At 42.0% G+C, this 21714-nt stretch overlaps 1 long non-coding RNA gene across 1 annotated transcript; it reads left to right on the forward strand.

The window, feature by feature from the left end:
• The first annotated feature begins 658 nt into the window (after positions 1-658).
• On the forward strand, positions 659-2720 carry LOC146857871 (uncharacterized). Its single transcript, XR_014979626.1, has 2 exons — positions 659-805; positions 1095-2720. It is a non-coding gene; the product is annotated as an uncharacterized LOC146857871 (long non-coding RNA).
• The last annotated feature ends 18994 nt before the right edge of the window (positions 2721-21714 follow it).

Consider the following 21714-nt stretch of genomic DNA (forward strand, 5'->3'; position numbering starts at 1 on the left):
TTTTTGGGACCGAAATCGGTCCCTTCGTGATGTAGTTATTGTTGCAGCGCAATGAGACGAAGCGCGGAGAAAGTTTTGCACGCCCAAAATGTTTGAAAGATTAAATTGGAGGAAATGAGTTGAAGAACAGTTCTACATAGGTGTGCATCTCATTCATAGTTAACTCATTGTATGAATTTTTTTCGTCTCTCATGAGATTGCACCCATCTTGAACATGTCGCATGAAATTGAACATAACCAAATCGGTGAAAACTTGGACTTTAATCTGGATTCATAAGGACATCTTGTGTATGGGTTGAGTTTCGTGCCATGTTGGGACAGAATATATAATTATAGCACGTAGGCACTTTAGCATAAGTCTGGTCAAAAGCATTTATGTATCATCTTACTTGATTAATACTATTCTGAAATACGTCCTTTAAATGTCAAGTGGTTTTGTACTTTCAACGTGCAAAAGGAAACTACGGTTTGGGAAAACAGTCCAGGTGAATGAATGCATTAGGAATTGCATTCTGGGATTTTGAGTAGTCTCTAGTAAATGTCGTAGTACACACAGCCTGCAGCTGTTCTTAATGGAGGTTTCACGTAACTGACGCATGCAATTCATCACCTGTAAGTTATAATAGTGGGCGGGAATACACTGAAATACCATGGTTTACAAAGTTCATTACTAGTTCGTATTGGAATGGAATAGACGTGCTACGGCACGCTAGACAAACGGAAGAGATGGAATTCTCGGTTTTTACACGGGGGCAGACGAACGAGAAACAATCATTTTAACTTGATGTTCTCCTAATATGTCATGGTAAGGATATGAAATTAGCTTTATAATGACTGTTGTTAGTTAAAAATCGGCATTTTTTAGAATACAATTACAGGGTGTGCTCAAGTCCAGCTAAAAGATGAATTTGGTAAAAGTGAATACCGTAGGTCTTTAAATTGAGCGATGAATGTTAGAATGTATTAATGATTACTAATAATCCGTGATGTAGGGACCAGTTAGTTTGCTTTTTGAAAATTGTTACGAAAAATCACATTGAAATTAATTTATCGGCATTATGTGATTAAATTTATTTATTGATCTGTATTTCTAGATGCCCCTGACGAAGGGAGTGTTACTCCTGAAATGCATTGGGCTAACGTAATAAAACATGACATGAAATCAACCTCATGCCTATGAGACTCTGTGGAATTTGGATGGTACAACGCATTGGATAAAATGAATTGAACAGAAGATTAAACGAGGATAAAAAAGAAAAGAAAAAGGAACATATGAGAAAGTTAAAGAATTAATAGCAATTTAATTCATTGGATTCAAGCCAAAAAGAGGCAGTGCAGCTTTTTGGGACCGAAATCGGTCCCTTCGTGATGTAGTTATTGTTGCAGCGCAATGAGACGAAGCGCGGAGAAAGTTTTGCACGCCCAAAATGTTTGAAAGATTAAATTGGAGGAAATGAGTTGAAGAACAGTTCTACATAGGTGTGCATCTCATTCATAGTTAACTCATTGTATCCAAAATGTAACATCATGGAGGTGATGGAGCAGGATTTTCGTAAATAAACCTTCTCAGATTAAACCTCCTATGTGCAGGAATATGACAAATAGTTCCTGTAGGCCACAAATGATTTCTGCACGAAAGACAGCAGCGAAATAATGTTAAAGGGTTCGAGTTTTCATGTGCAACGTGAATGAAACAAGTTGACAAAAGAGTTTTACATGAGCGACATTAATTACATCGAATAATCGTTGAAAATGTTTGCGTTCATATTAGAGTAATAGAAGACTAAAATGAATAATGAAATGGAACTTTTTATGAGAACAAAAATGTTTATTTCTCCCAGAGAAAACTGCACACTTTACAGAGAAGGCCTCAAACCACTGTTAGGATCAATTTGCTTTTTAAACATAGGCTGCAAAAAAAAAAATGTTTGTCCTTCGTTATGATTGCTGGTTTCTTTTCTTGGCAATGGCTACGTGGTTGGAACATCAGCGGAACTTCCTTCTGTCCGGAGAATTGTTTAGTTTTGTGGATAACTGCTCTAGTAAAATGTTGCAATTGTTTAAAAAATGTGCGTGAGCCTGGGTAGGAGAATATCCTGATTTCCTCTGCAGAAGGAGGATGATGACCACATGGCTCTAAACAAAGATATTTTGAGAGTGAGGTGTGATGGAAAGTGGTGCGACTGAACACCCAATGCTCCTGAACCAATGAAAATTGTGAATTGCTTGGACTTTGATACTAAGTAGGGATGGACTTTAACATTTAGTGTATAACTATTAGTGTTAGAATCTATGTTTGGGGGGCTTGAGCTGAGGCTGTGAGGGTGAGCATCTTCGTGTGAGCTGTTTCCTGTAAGGAGAGAGTTGTGTTGCTGTTTCCTAAAGCTCCTTTTATGACTGATGCTGTTTGATCCTGACTCTTTAACTTTGCTCCTCATGCCTTTGTGAAGTTGCCCCCAGCTTTCCAGTCCGGCCGTAGGGTTAGCTCCTCAGACTATTAGCACGCTGTGCTATAGTTTCTTTAGGTTCGTATGATACTTTGAAACTGCATTGATCTCTTTTGTCTCTCTACCTATCCACACACTCATTCTTGTTAAAATGAGATGTTATTGTGAATTACTTTGCTTCCTCCTATGTGATGAACTATGATTCGATGATGTACCTTTGTTTGACCATTTCATATGCTTTCAAAGAAATAGATAAAGCTAAGTGAATAGTAAAACTGAGTCTGTCATTATTGATGATTTAGATTAATGAGATTTGGACCTTGTGGTGTATAGTTTGGATTGAAGAATAGTCCCTTTGTTATAGGTCCGCAGAAGGGGGTATTTTCCGTCTTAACAGTTGTCAATCCCTGACAAATCTCAAAAGGTTTGTCGGAGGACCAGTTATAGGTATGGGCCAAATTTCTGTTTCGTAAAGGGAAAAGACAAGTGGTTATTAAATTGGTTACGTGTGGTGAATATATTTGCCCGTGTTTTCGACAGCATCAGAAGTTTGTAGTCTCTGTGCCAAGAATAACTGATCATCTTGACTGAAGATTGTTTAGCAACGCTGAGGAAGATAGCTTCCTCGCTCATTCTCAGTACTAGAGGCAATCTGCAGTATCTTTAAAGATATACTGTAGAGGTGAGTTACACACCTATCACCGATTGATTACAGAGGCTCAAGGAATGATGCTTACTGCAAGTATATTGCATAGTTCAGCAGCAGAGACCCCATCCACATTAACACCAGATACAACTGATTTCAGTACTTAAATCAACATTTCAACCTGGCAACAAACCCCACATTCCAGATCTCTCACATCATTGCCCAGATACTAATACACTTTTCATGAAAAGTTAAATACAGAACACCACATCATCTCCCTTCTAATAATGCACATACCAAGAAATAACCAAATAAAAAAATAACTAATTAAATAGGCAGAAAACTGCAACAAACACTTTGAGAAAGACAATCTTGTAACCGCAGTGGAACTCTTCTTGTTTCAAGTGGTCGAGTGACCTTCTCTTGCGCAACATGTCCGTTCATAACATGATCCCCACTAGTATGACACCTTGCAACTCTATTTACGTTCCAAATTCTGTGGTCACTGGTCTTCACAGCATTCTTAAAAACCATAAAAATCCTAAAAGGTTGACTGAATTTGGATTTTCTCCCATCTTTCCCTGGTGATTTGATCTTAAACCAATGCCCTACATTCACAACAGTACTTTTCACAGCCTTTCTCCCATCAAACCACATTTTTCTATGTTCTATTTCCTTCCTCTCTCTGTCTCTCTCTCTCTCCATCCTCCTGCACTACCCACAATATCATCCACCACACTCCTTTTAGCAGTCACACACATAGGAAGTCACCTTAGCATTCGCAACCCTGCCTCTGAACAAGTGGAAAGGAGTCTCAGCAGTTGAGGAATGTGGTGTGAACCTGTACTCGCATACCTTCTTTCTCATGGCCAACTCCCACCACACCATTGCTCTCTGGGTGATATAAAGCCTTTTTCTTATGCTTATAACCTCAAGTACTCAAAAAGTCTTCCACCACCCTAGAGGTAAACAGAACACTATTGTCTGACAACAGTGACAAAGGAAAACATTCAAGCTCAAAAAGCTCTTCCAAAAATTCAATCACCACTTCTGATTCAACAGAATTAACTACCTAGATTTCTGGCCAGCAGGAAAACATATCAAGACACAGAACCACATACTCGTCTTGAGACTTTAACCTCACAGGACCCAAGATGTCAATTGCAATATCAGACCATGGACCACAAGCCTGTTCCCTTATAACCATTGGTTGTGTTCTGCACTTTAAAGTTTTGTCACTGCAAACATATTCTGCACAATCTAGAAACACTCTTTCTATGTGCATGTCAAAGTCCGGCTACCAATAAACTTCTCTAATCCATTAATTAATCTTGGCAATACCCATATGACTGGCATGAGCATTCCTCATCAACTTGTCTCTCTGGTTATCTGGTAAAACCAGTTTACTGCCTTGCATGAGGAGACCATCTGTAGAAATCAAAACCTAATCTGGGGCTTCACTGATACACCTGGTCCTTTTAAACCAACAAAGAAGAGATTGGCACAGAAGCTGTAATATAAAAGACATCTTTTTATATATTTTCTTTAACCTCTAAAGAGTGAAAAATGCGTCATACAGAATTCTCAAATCACTGTAGGAGACATTTCTAAGGAGTACAGAGAACAGGGGCATTATATACCCACACAGGGGCTTAAAAAAGGTGGTACAAGTACACATGAGAAGAGTTATGCGCATAGATGGTCATACAGAAACTGCACAGTCAACAAGTAGGAGGAGTAATAAGTTGCTGACATCAGTTAGAACAGCCTGACAGTTCTATACTAGGAACAGGTGCATTCTACTAGCTAGGCCCATCTGAGCATGTGCAAGACTCTGGGAGAGGCAAACAGCAAATGTCCAGCACATAGCTAACTAAAATGGCTGCCAAGTACAAAATGGCTTTCAGCTCCCGCTAAGAGATTAATGCACTCTTCAACACATCCACCAAACGTTTTTGACCTGCCAATATCCTTTAAGGTCATCATCACAATCTACCCATCACCTTTGCCATGACTCTTTGTAACACCTGATAGTTGACTAAACCCCCTCTCCATTCACTGTCAGAAATCAAACTATCACTGATAAAACATACAATAACCTTTTCCTCAAATTCTTCACCAGCAAACCACTCAGACACATCACACACACTACTACCAAGTCTCAATAGACAATCTGCTAAAATGTTATTGGAGCCAGGTAAATAGAAAATTGCAAAATCAGATTCTTGCAATGCCACCACCTACATCCGTATCCGATGTGACACAAAATCAATACCCTTCTTGGTGAACACTTACCTAAAGGGTTTATGATCGGTTAAAATCTCAAACCTCTTACCTCACAGAAACGTCCTAAATCTACGCAACACCCCAAACAAATACCCAAGGTTTCCTTCTCTACAACTGAATAATTACACTCAGCCACTCTCAAAGGTCTTGAAATCTTCTCCCTGCCATCAACCTTCTGCAAAAGCATCGCTCCTAACCCTATCGAGCTGGCATCTGACATCACATTAGACAATTTCGTTGGATCAAAACTTCCTAAGCTCGGAGCTTCAGTTAGGTCCTCACCTCAAACTCATCATCACAATCTTGAGACCACAAAAATTGTCTCCCCTTCCTGAACAGTGCTCTTATACAGCAAGTTATCCCCAGAAATGTTACCAGTTCCTCCTTGTTTTGAGAGGAACAAAGGTTGCAAATATGTGTCAACCAGGGAGGCCTTGGGTTTAATACCAAATGCAGAAACAAGATGTCCCAAGTATTCATTTCTTGAACATCAAACTTGCATTTTATCTGCCCTTAGAGTGAGACCCGCTATCAACAACTTCCTTAAGTTTGCCCTCTCCCTCTTGTCAAGTTCCTCAAGATCCACTCCAAAGAATAGTACATCATCTTCACTTTCACTCCTTGAACACCCCTCAGAATGCCCTCCATCGCCCTCTGAAATACAGAGGCCGCAGAAACGAGATTAAAAGGCATTCTAAATAATCTGAATATGCCAAAGGGCGTGATAAAGGTTGTAGGTACCGAGACAAAGAATGAAGTTTGAGCTGTTGATAGGCAGAGGTAAATTCAAGGGAAGAGAAGTGCTTTGTGCCCTCAACAGAACCCAACATCTCACTTATATTAGGAAGTGGATAGTGGTTAACTACCACTGCCTTGTTGAGCTCTCTTACATCAACACAAAGTCTGGCCTCCCTGTTAGCCTTCTGAGCCATAACAACTGGAGAAACCCACTTGGTGACTTGAACTTCATGAATGATACAAGTCTCCAAATGCTTGTCTAGTTCCACTTTTATACTTTCTCTCACCAACAATAGGACCTTTCTAACTTTTACCACCTTGGGCGTGATATCAGCTTTAAGTTGTATCTGGCGCATATAGTTCTTAAGACAACCCAATTTTTTTAAAAACACTGAAGGTAACTCTTGATCCAATGTTCACTCCCTCCAACAACCAAACTGACTGGTGACATCTCTTATGAGCATATAAGATGGATTTATGTTGGGAAATGGAAATACATACAAATCACACTAGTGAAACCAGCTAATCAATGAGTCCCCCTTCATTGAGATATATTTTCCCAGGAATAATTATTTCTTTAAAATCAATAATACCTCAGAAATAATCCAAAAGATCAATGGTCTAACCACCATAGCCTTTTGGTTTTATATCAGGTTTTAACAATGTTACCTTACTTAACAGCTGTGCTCATAAAACATATTTGGAATAAGGTTTTTTGTTAGCTCTGCAGTCAAAAAGCATGTTCACTGGCGCATCATTGATCATTAACATCTGAAGTGGACCCTCACTAGTCATCTCTGATTTGGAGAATGTTAACCTCCTTAACAACTTCTTAATATAGATAAACATCTCTGACCATGTTTTGCTCCTTGCTTGATTTGCAGCATCTGGAAAAATAGTCCTTCTTCCCACAAATGCTGCACGTAACCTTCCAGCCAGGACAGTCTTTGAAATTACCCATTACAACATCTTAAGCAAATGCCCTCAAAACTTTTAAGATTTGAAGATTTTGGTACAGTATCCACACTGGGCTTAGTTTTTGTAGATTTCTCACACACTATCTTGACCAGTTCACATCCTTCTTTTCAATGAAATGTCATTACGTATCACATCAACACCAGCTTTTGAATGTTCATGCATTTTAGCTATCGTAAGAACCACCTGTAATGAAGGGTTGTCTTTTTGCCACAAACTCTCTCTGGCTCTGTCAAGCGTACAGCCTTACATGAACTGATACCTTAATCATTCATTGAACGCCTCCCCAAAGCTGCAAGTAGAAGCCAATTTACGCAATACAGTGATATATGGCTGTACTGACTCATCCTGCCTGTACATTCTCCTCCCAAAGTGGTACAGTTCAAGAAAAGTGCTCACCTTTGGGAGTTAACAGAGGAGCAATCTCTTGATGCAAAATTCATATTAATTTAAACTAGAGGAATCACCATCTGAAAGCTCAGGAAGATGTTCAAAGACTTCTTGACCTTCCGAACCCAAGCAATACATGAGCAAAGAATTTGCACTGAGAGATGTGCCACATACTCAAGCATAATGCCCCAAAACCTTCTTCCATTTCATCCAGGAGAGTGGAAGTTCACCCGGGGAAGAAAGAAAGAAGGGAGGGCGCAGTAACATTCTGCATGATAAAATCGCAAGCGTCCAAGCAAAATGAAACTGCAACCACAAATGCAGAACAGAAAGTAAATTTTTATAAGTCCCACTCGCAAATATCTTACCTTTACACACTTCTTCACCTCCACTGCACACTTAATTTTTATGATAAAGCTGTGCATATCAGCGTGAAAGGAAAGTACACTTTGTGAACTTAAATAGGCGTAAAAGCTGTGACCCTCAGCATGTACTCTTGACTGGGAACTGATTAAGCCTGGGCAGTGAACGGAGTTTGCAGAGCTTTCCGCACTCCGTGTTTTGCAGAGCCTATGGAGTTCTGTAAAACTCTGCTACGCTCTGCATAGTGGAGTTTTTTTCCTCGCTCGCAATAGTCAACATCAAGTTGGTGAGCCCGAGTGAGGAAAATCCAACTCCTGGCGAGATTTTTTCTTGTTCGCCACCATCAACGTCAAGTTGGCGAGCGCAAGCGTGGAAAATGAACCTCCCGGCGAGATTTCCCACCGCTGGTGGTTCGATTTCTAATTGTGCGTGGTCACGTATGCTTGTGACTGCTGGCCTTCAGAAATCATCCATTTGCATTGAGAAAACTCCTGCACGAGTAAAAAATCTACTCGAGCGGCAGAAAGGAAGCAGCTGCCGCTTGCGCTGTGCATGGTGGCGTTCGCAATGATGCACAGTGCGGACAAACAACTGGTGCTGAAAATCACAGTGAATGGCATTTATGTAACATACTCCATCTCTGGCAGAGCTCCACGTAGCGCGACAGAGATTTTTTTGCACTTTGCGGAGTTCTACCCAGGCTTAGAACTGATACTCCATCAATTGCAATAGCTGTGTATGTCAGGGCGATTCAAGCCATGCACAACAGCACTAGTACCTGATGCACCACAGAAGATGAACCATAATAGATGTGTGCATCAGCGTCATAACTTTCATGCACCTTGGGAATTCAACAGAACAGCATGTGAGCGTTGATCACCATGGAAATTAATTCACAACAGCTGTGCGTATCAGCATGAGAGCATGAGTCTTGTTGTTTTCCAAGACTATCCTGTGCAGGGAACTGACACTAAGCTAAGCGCGAGCCCTCCGTGCCTGTGCACAAAATTAGCTTGCAAAAGATAACAAAAAGGGAGCTGCAGCCAAAATCACGTTACCAAGACTCCAGCAATGGTCTGACCCATCTCCACCAATGGCTCCCTCCAGAGCTGCTAAGACTCTAGGAATGGCCTTGTTCTTCTCCAACAACGGCTATCATTCAGTGTCGCTAACAGCACGGAAACAGACAACAGGATGAAAGGTTCTAGTTCTGTTTCCCAGCAGGGGCATCGCTGTGATATTTATGAATGCCACAGAGGTGAGAAAGTCTTCTATATATGTGACTTGTGTTGTTAAAAGCAGTTGTTCTTTTAACACAAATAGATTTACAAACACGTGGCAACTACTGTTAAAACATTTTTCTAGCTTGGAATAAACCTGTTTTACTCCACCAAAACTCAGAGCTTTACAACTCTTCGAGACAACACCCCACCTCAGCATACCGATGTGCTCCTTGAGGCACACCAGACGGTTCGTGCAGAAAGCCCACTACCCAGTCCTTAGCATACCTACAAAGGCAGCCCCTCCCTTTCCCTCTCCCCCACGTCTGGGATTTTCTCTCTACCGTGTTTCTCTCTACTTTTCACACAGTCTCTGACTCCATGCCGCTAAGCTCAAGATCATAGCTAAATGTTGAATGTCAAATAGAGCATTGCTACTGTGTATCAGATGTGACAAAATGTTTACCGCAAACTGAACCAGAAGTTGAGCAGCTGTGAATATTTGACACCAATACTGTGCGAGGCTGAGTTCTCTCTGTTTAATTGTTGTTAACTTGTAACATAACATAAGTATTTGTTAAGTGCACGTTCACCCTTGGGTATCTTGGCGCTGAATAACAGATGTCTTATTGTTACCCAACTCAATGGTACTTATTTTATCAACCTCAGATGGCTGAAAGGCTGAGTTGACCAGATGGGATTTGAACCTGTGACGATGAGATTGAACACAGGACCCTGAAGTGAATGCATTAGTCCACTGAGCCACCAGACCCGGCCTCAACTTTAATAAAAAAGATTTGTAACAAAAGCAGTTGTTCTGTCGAATCCTAAATAAACAGTGTTGAGGTCTCTCTGCCCATCCTGTGGAAAAGTCGGACATTGCCAAAATGTAGAGGTAAGTCACACGTCTTTCACAGGTGGATGACGGTATGATGTCTACTGCAGGTTTATTGGTAGTTCAGCAGCAGAGACTCCATCCGCATTAACACCAGATCCAACTGACTTCAGTACAAAAATCAACATCCCAACCTAGGACTGAACCCCACATTCGAGATCTCTTACACCATTGCCTGGATCCCAGTACACTTTGCATGACAAATTAAATACAGAACACCACACATACCCTTTGCCTTTGAATTTGGGAGACACAGTCTAGTGACTAAAACTCCGAGGAGAGGAATAACAAACAGGAGTCATGATAATTAAAAATAAAATTCACAGTGCACCTGTAGATAATCTCCATGTAGCCCAGCACTGAGCCCAAAAAGCACAGACATATATATATTTAAATGATCGTAGTGGGCAGGTTTTGTATATTGCACATGTGCTTGTTGATTTCTTCCTCTCCTGGTACCTAACCTCTTGCAGAGGTAATCACTGAGCAATGCTAATTCTGCTATTGATGAAGGTTTTCTCCCATCTCTTTTACCAAACTGTTACATCTGAGTCTTGTGGGGTTCAGCTAAAGCGTGTCATTCTTTAAGCCACAGTCCCACCCAAACCCTAAATGCCAGTCGCTCACAATCACTAAGTCAAAGGCACTGGGCATCAGGAAAAGTGATGTATGGAAAAGCTTAAATATTTATCAGCCTCTGATATTTACTCCAGATGCCTTTCAGGCGTCATGTATTCCTCACTTATGTCATTGAACGGTACAGACAAACTATATGTAAATGATTTATTACCCCCATAAAAAAATTACAGTCAAGTCATTATTGACAGGTCATGTCCCTTGTGTTCGTGTTCTGAGTTGACGGATCGTAGCAGGTAAGGCTGCTCTGTCTCATTGTATATGTCATTCTTCCCTGTCAGTAGTGGATCAGAGGATACAAAACAGATTGTTATCAATGCACCCTGGGTAATAACGAGGGACTCAGATTGATTCTAGCATCCTTATGGAGCACTTATGTTATCTACAAGAAGGTTGGACTAACAAGCACAAGGCATGTGACTCACTCACACGCGCCAGGATGCCGTAGGGTTACAGTGCGCTTTATAAATGAATATACATACATATACATACATCCACAGCCCTACCAGTGTGTCGAGATATTGCCAAACATTAGCCACCGCAAAAGAAATAGCTTAAGTACTTAACCAGACATGACTTTACCCATTTGCTGTCACCATTTCAGAAGTAATTGTCTAACAGAAAATCTCCCACTTGCCCCATAATCCATTCCATCATAACCACTTTCTACTCTCATCGGGGCATATCAACAAGCAGGCGATAAAAAATTATTGCCGATTTTGCGGCCGAAAAGCGGCGATAATTTGATCACCTAATCAGCAAGGTCACGCTAACGCGTGAAACCTTGCTTTAGCGTCAGGATTCCTAACGCCCAGCTTTGCATCTCTAATGAGATGCAAAGTGGGTGTTCCTGACCTGGCATGACAGGAGAAATGTCGCTAAGCGACATTTCTCCTATCAGCAAGCCTAACGCTATGAAGCATAGCGTCAGGAAAAGTAGCGATAACACCTGTTATCGCTACTTTCCTTACGCCTGCTTCAGGACTGACTTAGCCATGATATCCTATGGAAGGTGGATATCCTATGGAAGGTGGATATCATGGCTAAGTTTGTGAGTCCCTATCAACTAGCTAACGAGAGATTATCGCTGGGTTTCCAGCGATAATCTCACGTTAGCCAGTTAGCGCTAGGATTTTTATCGCCGATAAGATAAGCGTTGCTAATAGCACGCTATCTCAGAGATAAAAATCGGCGGTAGCCGGCGATAATTATCCGAGCGCTAAGTGCGCTCAGCGATAATTATCGCCGGTTGTTGTTGATATGCCCCTTTGTTCTGCACAGATAATTTCCATCTGTTGGTCAAAGGTTAAGGATAACTTGTGATTTAATTCAACAAACTATGAAATCTGCATATAATTTCCAGATTACATAGACAGATCCCAGTAGTGTAGTCAGAGTTAATGCGCCTGCTGCACAGATTGCTTTGTAATCTGGCGATCATAATCAGTTTCCAACACAATAATTCTAGTAGGTTAATGGACTTTCACCAGAGATCTGTACATAACATAGGGATGAGTAGTTTGAATCAAGACATGGCTAACTTCGATTTTTATCATTTAGCGCGTAGGTCTTCAAACATTTTTTCACAGAGCCTCCCCACCCCCCAATAAAAAAAAAATGTTTTGAAGTCTGGCCCCCTCCAAAACGTTATGGCAAGGATTGGAGGAGCAAGAGAAGCAGGGATGAGCGCATGTTGTGGGATTATAAAATCATTTCAGGGGAGCATTTTCTGTAACTCTGATTCACTTTGAATGTTCGACTTATAAAAGAGCAAATACATGAAAAAAATGGATAGAATAAAAAGCACCACTCTCATAATTGGGCTGTGGGGAGCCCCTAGCACTTTTGGATCACAATGTACTACACCTGCTGCACTGATGATAGCTGAGGCCCTAAGTAGAAGGCTATCAACTCCACCTATGTCACCCTATTCCCATTATGCCTGTCCATCACTCCAATCTTTAAAAAGGCTCTCTGTCCCTTTCCTAAAAAAGTAGCTCCCAAATGTTGCCACTCTTTTTGCTGCAAATACAAACAAGAAAGATGGGTCTCCATGCCCCTTTTTTTCAACGTAATTGTGATGCACAGGGCCCCTCCGACACATGGTCTCAGTTAGCGGTGGCCTGTGCAGGTAAGCACAGTGGGTTGTTGCGGGAGGGGGGGAAGTTGACAGATGATGGAATAGTGAAAATTAAATAAAAAATAAATTCTATTCTGTCGTCTGTCAACATCCCCCTCTCCCACCCTATCCTGCTTACCTGCACCGACCGCTACTGTTCTCAGTGCTGCTGCACCTACTTCATTAATGATAGCTTCTGCCTTGCAAAGAGGTCTTTCTCTTCTGCCCTTTGTTAAAAACTTGGACTCCCATTGCTCTTCCTGCAATCTCTCTGACACTCAAACTAAAGTGTTTCCTGTGGGTCAATTTTCCGTCCCTTGGTCCATTGCTCTAAGTCCCAAAGCAACAGTGGCACAAAAAACGGGCACTTGGCCCTAATACACAGAAGGAGGATAGTAAAACAGGTATAGCTAGGTTTAGTTGTCCCCCCATAATGCTGATCCCTGATGCCCCTGCATCAGCAGCACCAAGGATACCTACAGCTCTGCTGAGCAGACTGTCTCCTCTGCTCACTCCACTGGGCCTTTGCTCCTAGGCATGAAGCTCAAAGCAGAATTTCTGCCCTCTGTGTGCAGCAACGTTGATCTGGGCTCTAAAGCCGTCAGGGAAAATGGGCCGCCAGGCACTTTTATTGTAGCAAAATAACCATAAGTCTGGTGCAGTGGTCATTTACACACCTGACCCCGGTGGCCAGCATCTACTGGATTAATGGCCCTCCTGCAAAAAAACAGGACCCCCTACACATCCCACTCTTCACGGGGTGAATCTCTCCATTGAAGCTATGACTGTCTATTTGTAAACAAAAAATTAGTCCCTACATAGTGCCATCTCTCTGACGCTATCATTTGATCTGACTCCCTTCCCTTTTAATCCCTCTGAGGCCCCAGGGCTCCAGAGGATCAGGGCTCTGTGTCTGAATGCATCCATGCAGGCTTCCTTCCTCCTCTACTAACATGTGTAGTCAGCAATTTGCACTAAAACCTTATGCCTCCTTGAGGCAGGCAAGCAAGGAACTTTGACTTTACATGTGGGCTGCATTGTACAGCACACATACAAAGTGAGAACAGTTTTAAAGGATAGTTTTTTATAATGAAAGGATCTCCCGCGGGTTCAAATCCTCTGCTGTAGATTCCGCACTGTGGTGCAAAGATGTGTGTATTGGCGCATGGCAGCTAAGAGTGTGCCAGCTCTGAGGGAGAGAAAAAATGTGCCATGTCTTTGATATGGTGCCTTTTCGTTTCCCTTTAACCCAAGGCAGCACAGAACCTTTGGTTGCTGCCTTGCATCAAATATTTAAGTAACTCTGGGCCATAATCCCCTTGAGAGAAAATCTGTGTAATTCTGGAGTGCTTCTTTTTAATGGAGATAAACATGTTTGCACTAGATACAATTTTGTTACTAGTTTCTAAAATGTATATTTTAAAGCCCTTGTTTTATCTTCAACAATCGATAATTTTGAGGCAGCCTATCTTACGATATATGCAATACAATTTCCAATAATGACTTACATCTTCATGGTGCCTTCTTTCACATGGTGGGACATCATGGCACTATAACCAAGTCAGACCCCAGAAGAGGAGGAGGGGGCGAAATTGGAGACTACAGCTTCAGGTAATGATAAAATGAGTGCCATTCAATTGGGGAATGGAAATACACAATTGGTGACTAGATCCATTTCATTACATGGGGCGGTATGTAAAAATATTGATTCAAATATATTTTGCTACCATAATACCGTGGGCAAAATATCAGGGAACAAAACATGGAGATCATAAATACATAAAAACAGGTATAGATTAACTGTTCTTAACTTGAAGATATATTGTTAAGGTTTACTCATGTGGAGTTAAGCAACCCTATACTTAACTACATATTGCCTTGTCGATATTTTGCAAAAAGGACAGATGATGGACGAAATGCTGAACAAATGAAACATTCACCCCCAGTACTAGATTTGGCTTTAATCCACCATTTTTTGCTCATCACGCCATCCCAGTTTGGACACAGTCATATGCAAATAACTCTTGACCCTGCTCCCCATGGGAACAGTCCAGCCCGAACTGCCAGGTCGTCCCTGGACCAGAAACAAGCATCCTGGGACCCAATTCAGGGTATCACTCCTCATCAGCCAGACTAGCTTGAATCCAGTGGCACAGTGAGCATGCAACCCATTTCTAGGCATCCCCTTCCCATTTAGGGTAACAAAAGCAAAAAGAACAGATGATGGACGGAATTCTAAAAAAATGAAACATTCACCTCCAGTCACAGATATGGGTTTAGTACACAATGTTTTTGCTCACCAAGCCACCCCAGTTTGGACCAGTCCTATGCAGATCAGTCTTGATCCTACTGCCCATGGTAACAGTCCAGCCTGAATGCCAGGCCAGGTCCTCCCTGGACCAGAAACAATCATTCTGGGAATGGTATCGGGGTATCACTCTCATCAACCAGGCTAGCTTGAATCCAATGGTACAGTTGGCACTGCACCCACGTCTGGACATACCCATCCCACTTAGGGGGATAAAAGCAAAAAGAATAGATGATGGACGGAATGTTGAACAAATGAAACATTCACCCCAAGTCACAGATCTGAGTTTAATCCATCGGCTTTTTGCTCACCACACCACCTCAGACTGGACCCAGTCATATGCAAATCAGCCATGACCCTGCTCCCCATTTTGGCCCTCAGAATTTTCCCTCGATATTATGGTATGATGATATTTTTTATTTTATATTTAGGTGGAATACTGTTCATGGTGCTTGATACAAAAAGGGCAAAGAAGCGAATAGTGCAAAAAGGATTTTCTTCCCATTCTAATCTTTCACGCTCCATTTCATTATTCACATTCTTTCTAGCGAAATATTTCATGATATTAATCAATGTCGCCGAGGTTTTAAAATACATCTGGAGACATAGTGTTATTTTTCGGTTATTAGCAGAGTCGCACTTTGGTATTAGGGAGCAGGCGCCTTTCTGTCACAACTGCCTGCATCTGCCATATTTTAAGGCTCTATTATAATTAACTTTTCATACATTGTTTTCAATTCAGCTACAGTATGTTGAACGTTTCAAATATGCGGTGAAAGGAATTGTGAGTCCTCCAACTCGAAATGTCTCGATAATTCATACGAGTCAAACTATATTTTAATTCAATTAATCAGGGTCCATAACACACACACAGCTGTAGTTGCACTAGCAACCTTTCCTCGTATTATTATTATTCGTTCATGACTAAATGTGACATTGTTCTTCATTTAATTAGTCGGTGATTGGTCAGGGGTTTACTGTAGTCTCAATTGTTTGTGCTGGTCTGTGAAGGGTGTCTGCTGGCTGTTTTCATATTTATTAGCTCAAGAAATACAATGCCTTATTCTACGTGTGGCCTTTCTAAAAACGAAAATAAGAGTTAGTTTGACAAGATGGGGAAATCTACTTTCAATGGAATCAACAGTATGAGTCACCTCGATGATGTACTGGTAGACCTGAGGCTTTGCTGCAGTGTTGAGGACAGGATAACCAGGGAGAGATTACAGAGTGCCCACAATCCCTTATGCCTTACTTTGTGGAATGGGACAAGAAAAGGTGGTGGGACATCAAGGACGCAGGCGAAAGCAAAGATCTAAACACGTTCTGGTCGCTGGTTACCTGGGGGGTCAATGCTGCTACTCAACCAGAAAACGACATCTCTGTAGCTGTGATTTAGCGACTTCAAAACTTTCTATACTGACAAGAGCCAGATACTTCCACAGGAAGCCCTCCCTGCACCTGATCAGTCGAGCCACGGTGATCGGTTTGACCTGAGAAGCATAAAAGCTTCCTTAGATGCTATGGTACGCGCCAAAGCCGCAGGCCCAAATGGCATACCAAGAGATATCTTGCTACACGAGAGGAACAACTGGTCAAAATACATTTTGCTATTGTCAAATGCAATTGCAAGAGGTGCCCCAATACCTGTGTCTTGGAAAGGCGCTGAGGTTGCCCCTATATTTAAGAAGGGAGACAGGAACTTACTTATTAACTATAGTCCTTTTAGCCTCATCAACTCTATTCAGAAGGTATTCGGTCATGCTCTCCTGTCTAAGATTCACAAATGAATTGAGGCAAATGACATATTAACACCCTAAAAGGCTGAATTTAGGAAAAAAGCAGTACAATTGACTTGGTCTTCCGCTTCTTGATTTTGTTCTGGAAAATTGTTGTAATTGTCAAGAACAGCCTTTATTTCACCTTTGTCGACATAAAATTGCCATTCCACCTGGTCCCAAGACACAAGCTCTGGCATGTGCAGCGCATCATGGGAATGCCATTGGACATTCTATTTCTAATAATTCACCTACATGAGAATAATGTCCCCAGAATACTCTGGGGTGAGCAAGGGCAGCAATAACGAGCCGATCCATGTAAATAAGGGCGTCCGCCAAGGATGCATGTCAGCCCTGAATTCGTTTTCATTATACCTGAACAATATAGACCAATTCCTTTCCTCATTTCCTACAGATGTCCCCTCCCTAGGTAAGAAAAACACTAACTAGTATGTTTTTGGACTTTAAATCAGATGGCACATTGGAACTTAACTCTGATATTATGATGGTCCCAATGGATAGAAAGCTGTATATCCAGTTTAGGATAGGTTCACTTCCTCTCAACATTTTCACTATCAAATGGTCAGCAAAGCCATCTGCATACATGCTGAGCCCAGGATGCAAAGCCGTCAATGAAACTGTAACACATGTGCTTTTCGCTTGCGCAGCAAATGTGTACCTAAACTCTAAGTGGATCAAATTGACATGCAGACTAGTGGGCACACAAAATCATGCAACTGCCTTGCAAATATTAAGATTTGATCTGAGCCCTTTATTCACCTGTTCCAAGCCAAATTTCTCAGAAGGAAATGGATTATTAAGAGGAAGATCTGAATGACTCAGGCAAAATATTAACATAGCTTTCATATCTCACAAGTTCACTAAAGATCACAAGCAGGGCTGCTGCTGACACTGGAGCCCATGCTTGTTGCACTACGCACATTACCCTATCTGATAAAAAAGTGTAATATTGAACTTTAAAGAGTTAAGGAGCCTATTAATTCTATGCTCCATTTGTACAAGAGGTATTAGCTAATCATAGTATTTTATGCAATGGATTTTTGGTTTTAATTAATTGTTACTGTGATTGCTAGAACTGCTCAATTTGTAAAGTTATTGTTTTTAAAGAAATATTTTCAAATTTTAACCAGCCATCATTACGCTGTTTTAATGCTTTTTTCCATGTGGAACATTTCAATCCTTGTTTTATGTATTTGATCTTTTCTTTAAGTATGGAATGTGAAGTTGTTTAAAAAACGTTTTATGGCACTGGTTGCCGAAATAAAGTTATTTACTACAAGAGTTAATTTGCTCCCAAGAGAACAACGGTTATAAGGCTGTTATGGTTAGGAAATATAATTGAAAAAAACCTTAGAAATTCATTGAAAACAAACAAAGGTTACAGCGACATTGTAGTTAGGCTCAGATTTCACACACACAAAACCAGCAGTTTTAGTTAGCTGCACTAACTATAACTTGTGCCGCCGCAATGCACTATGACCTCACATATTAAATCACTCAATTCATGGTCAGTGACATCACTGATGGCATCACTGATGACATCTCAAATGACATCAATGATGACATCATCCACAGAATCCTTGATGCACCCACTCATACCCCAATATAACCTTTCATACACCCACCTCAAGTTCTACAGTAGCAATCTCAAAACTATTGACACACCCATACCAGTACTTACACACCCACTCACTGATTCATAGGTCTACACACACATCCACTCAGTTACCCGTACAGCCACTCATACTGTACTGGAGGTGGAACTACAGGTACACACATTGCTATGTTAGCATAAGCGTCTTAGACATTAAAACGCCATCTTGCCACTTGTGCTGCTTTTTGCACACAACACTGTAGATAGATGTTGTTATATGAAAACTGTTTGCTTGCCTTTTCTTCACATGAGAACGGTCTGTTGTTCACATCCCTAGACGTGCACCGCGACCTTGGTCTGAACATTGTGTGCAGAAGCAGTCAGGGGCAACAAACAATGAATGTTTTCGAGTTCAGGTTGATCATCCCATGCTCTAGACATAACACGCACACAGATGCAAATATCTGAAACTCGAGCGTATTTAATATAGCAGTTTGCATGCATGAGACACACTTTTGGAGAAGACCTTTTCCAGACACAGAGCAAAGCTGACCCTGTGATGTGATTCACCTAAGCTGATATTTACGGTATGGGGTTCCCCATTTAAGCCTAGAGACCTTCTATTAGTTTAATAATATTAGCTTACTAGTGAAGGGTGGGTGGTTGTATTCCACTATCATGTGTAATATGATTTCTCCCTTCATTTTCTATGGTATTGTAACAGTGCTGATGGTTTTATACTTAATCATTTGTCTGCTTACGTTAGCCAAAGTACTGCATCTTAGGACACGTAGATTATAAAATAAACATTTTAAACTTTACTGTGTCTCTGATTACTCTTGTTGTGGACTGATATGAGAATAATAACGAACAGGTATTTCTAATTCCCACCATTCCTGAGAGTACTCTAAGTCGCTTGTTCTGGGTAGTCTAATCATTGGTAGCTTCGAGATGATACGGAGAACGAATGCGACACTGATGCTAGTCGGATAGGGGTTCCGGGTACTGAGGTGAGTTTTTGGTACACTGCAATTCACTGAGGTCCTGGTTTCCTGCGCATAGTTCTGTGCATGAGCAGAATCCCTGCAAAATGGCGCACCTAACGTTTGGTCTTATGATTTGAGACGCCTTAGTAGTGCTTATATTAGTCCACGACACCCTCACTCTTGTTTCCGGATAACGGGAGTGACAGTTTTAATCTACCTAATGGTTATTCTATAGGTTCGATCAAGCTTGTCAATTAAAAAGGTTTTTTATTTTTTTGAACCCTTTTTGTGCTACTGTTACAGTAAATTGTTCTTCTTCTCTTTGTCCTTATGGCTGAAGTCACTATTGCGGCACATAGTCGCGCATTCCTCCGGCGTCATTTGACGCAGTTCGGGGTGCCTGACGATGGAATGTCTGTTATCTTTGTGGTGAGTGCCGATGCGTCATATCCCTATGAGTTGTTTTACTCTTGGGTTACTATGCTGGCGGTGAATGCGGACGATAGTACGTTTCACTCCTATACTCCTACACAGGTCCCAGAGAAATATACGCCATATAGAATGCAGGAGATTCCTATTTCAGCTTGGCAGCATCGTATTTGGTTTAATGGCGCTCTCCCCCACACGATTACACTGGTTCGTTTAGGCCCTTTGTCCATTCCAGGGGCCACTTGGCCGGTACTGGCCGGATTTACACCTCTTCCTCGATATTTACATGCTACGGTGGATGAGTTACGTCAACTCCATACAACTCTGATTACAGTACATCGGGCTTTGGTGCAATACGTTTCACGCAATGTGCAGGTAGGGGCACCTGTTGTTGCGGGGCAAGCAGCTGGTCAGGCCGGGATTGTTATTAGTCCCGTCACGGTTAATTCGGTAATGGGCAAGCGCCCCAAAAATAAGGACGATTTGCCTTATTGGCTTGCTGAGAAGTTTGACCAGCTGGAAGCAGTATTTCCGCACTCTACTCCTGTGGAGAAACACAGGATACTCACCATTAGTTTGCAGAAAGACTTAATCCCAGAAGTGGCCGATTGTGAGAACTGGGGTAAGGTTTTTGCAGCGGTCTACTCGAAGTGCTTTGGCACCCCGTCTATGGCCGTACTGCCTTCCAAGTTCAAGATCAACACGGTCCGGAAGCGGCGGTCGAGTTGGGGATGAGGCTTGTCGGTGTGTTCGACGTGGGTTCGACGTGGTTGCCACTCTCATCCTTGGTAAACTCAAGGGAGATGCGGTTCACTTTCAAGTAGCGAATGGTTTAGCCCTCGTAGATGACGTCGATAAACCCCGTGAGTTGCCTAAAATAATTGCGGAAGCGTATAGTAGAACAATAGGCCGCAGTAGTTTAGGGATTAAGCCTTCCGTTCAAATACCAGATGTGCAACAGCAGACTAAGGTGGGTTCGTCTTTTAAAGACGATCGTCCGGCTTTTCCTAAACAAAGTTGAAGATCTAAGAAACAAGGAATGCAGCAACAGAAACAGGGGTCTCGTCCTGCGTCGCCTGTACAGGCGACTAGCTAGCGCACATATGATTTGCGCGATCGCACTAGTATTAGGTCACCTGATAGATTTCAGGTTACTGAACAACGTTCTCCTCATTCTTCACAGTAAACATCGGTCTCGCAGTCCGGTGGCGGCGATAGTGGCAAAGGTCGGGGTGCCCAACCAGGACGTGAGCAACCCCCTCAGCCTGACGGTAAAGGCAAGCAGGATGAGTTTGCATGTCAACGTCCCCCGTTTCAGAAGAAGAAAGTTGCTGCACTAACAGCAAGGTATGCCACAGATAGTGCGAACACAGCTTCGGAACCTGACATGGGCACTAACGCTGCTCGACAGCGCAGCGGAGGTTACAGTAGTGCGGCAAGCACTGCGTCCATATCTGGAGGGGACAGCAACTGACACGTTCATTACTGTAGAAACTGCAGACACTAGAGTAGCTCCCCCTGACAGACTATATGACATAGTCCTTTTAATAGAAGGTGACATACAACGTACCATAAAAGGGATTTTTGGGTAAAATCTGACCTCTACATATGATATTCTATAAACAGAAGCGGACTGGCCCCCAGCTTTTGTTTTGGCCGCTCCTAGAAGGGAGGAGGTAATCCTCCCATCTTTCACGCACACTGTGCCGAAGGACCAGGCTCAGAACTTTGCAGACTAGTGGGCTCAGGTACTTGCTCCGGCGTTGTACTGTACTCAAGTTGGGTGGGATAAATTGTCACCAAGCCACGAGATTCCTTTACAGTCTATGCTCCTGCCGCAACCTCAATATCCCATGCACCACGAAGCTAGATCTCACGTCGCAGAA

This window comes from Triturus cristatus, chromosome 3_2 (assembly GCF_964204655.1).
Source record: "Triturus cristatus chromosome 3_2, aTriCri1.1, whole genome shotgun sequence".
NCBI lineage: Eukaryota > Metazoa > Chordata > Amphibia > Caudata > Salamandridae > Triturus > Triturus cristatus.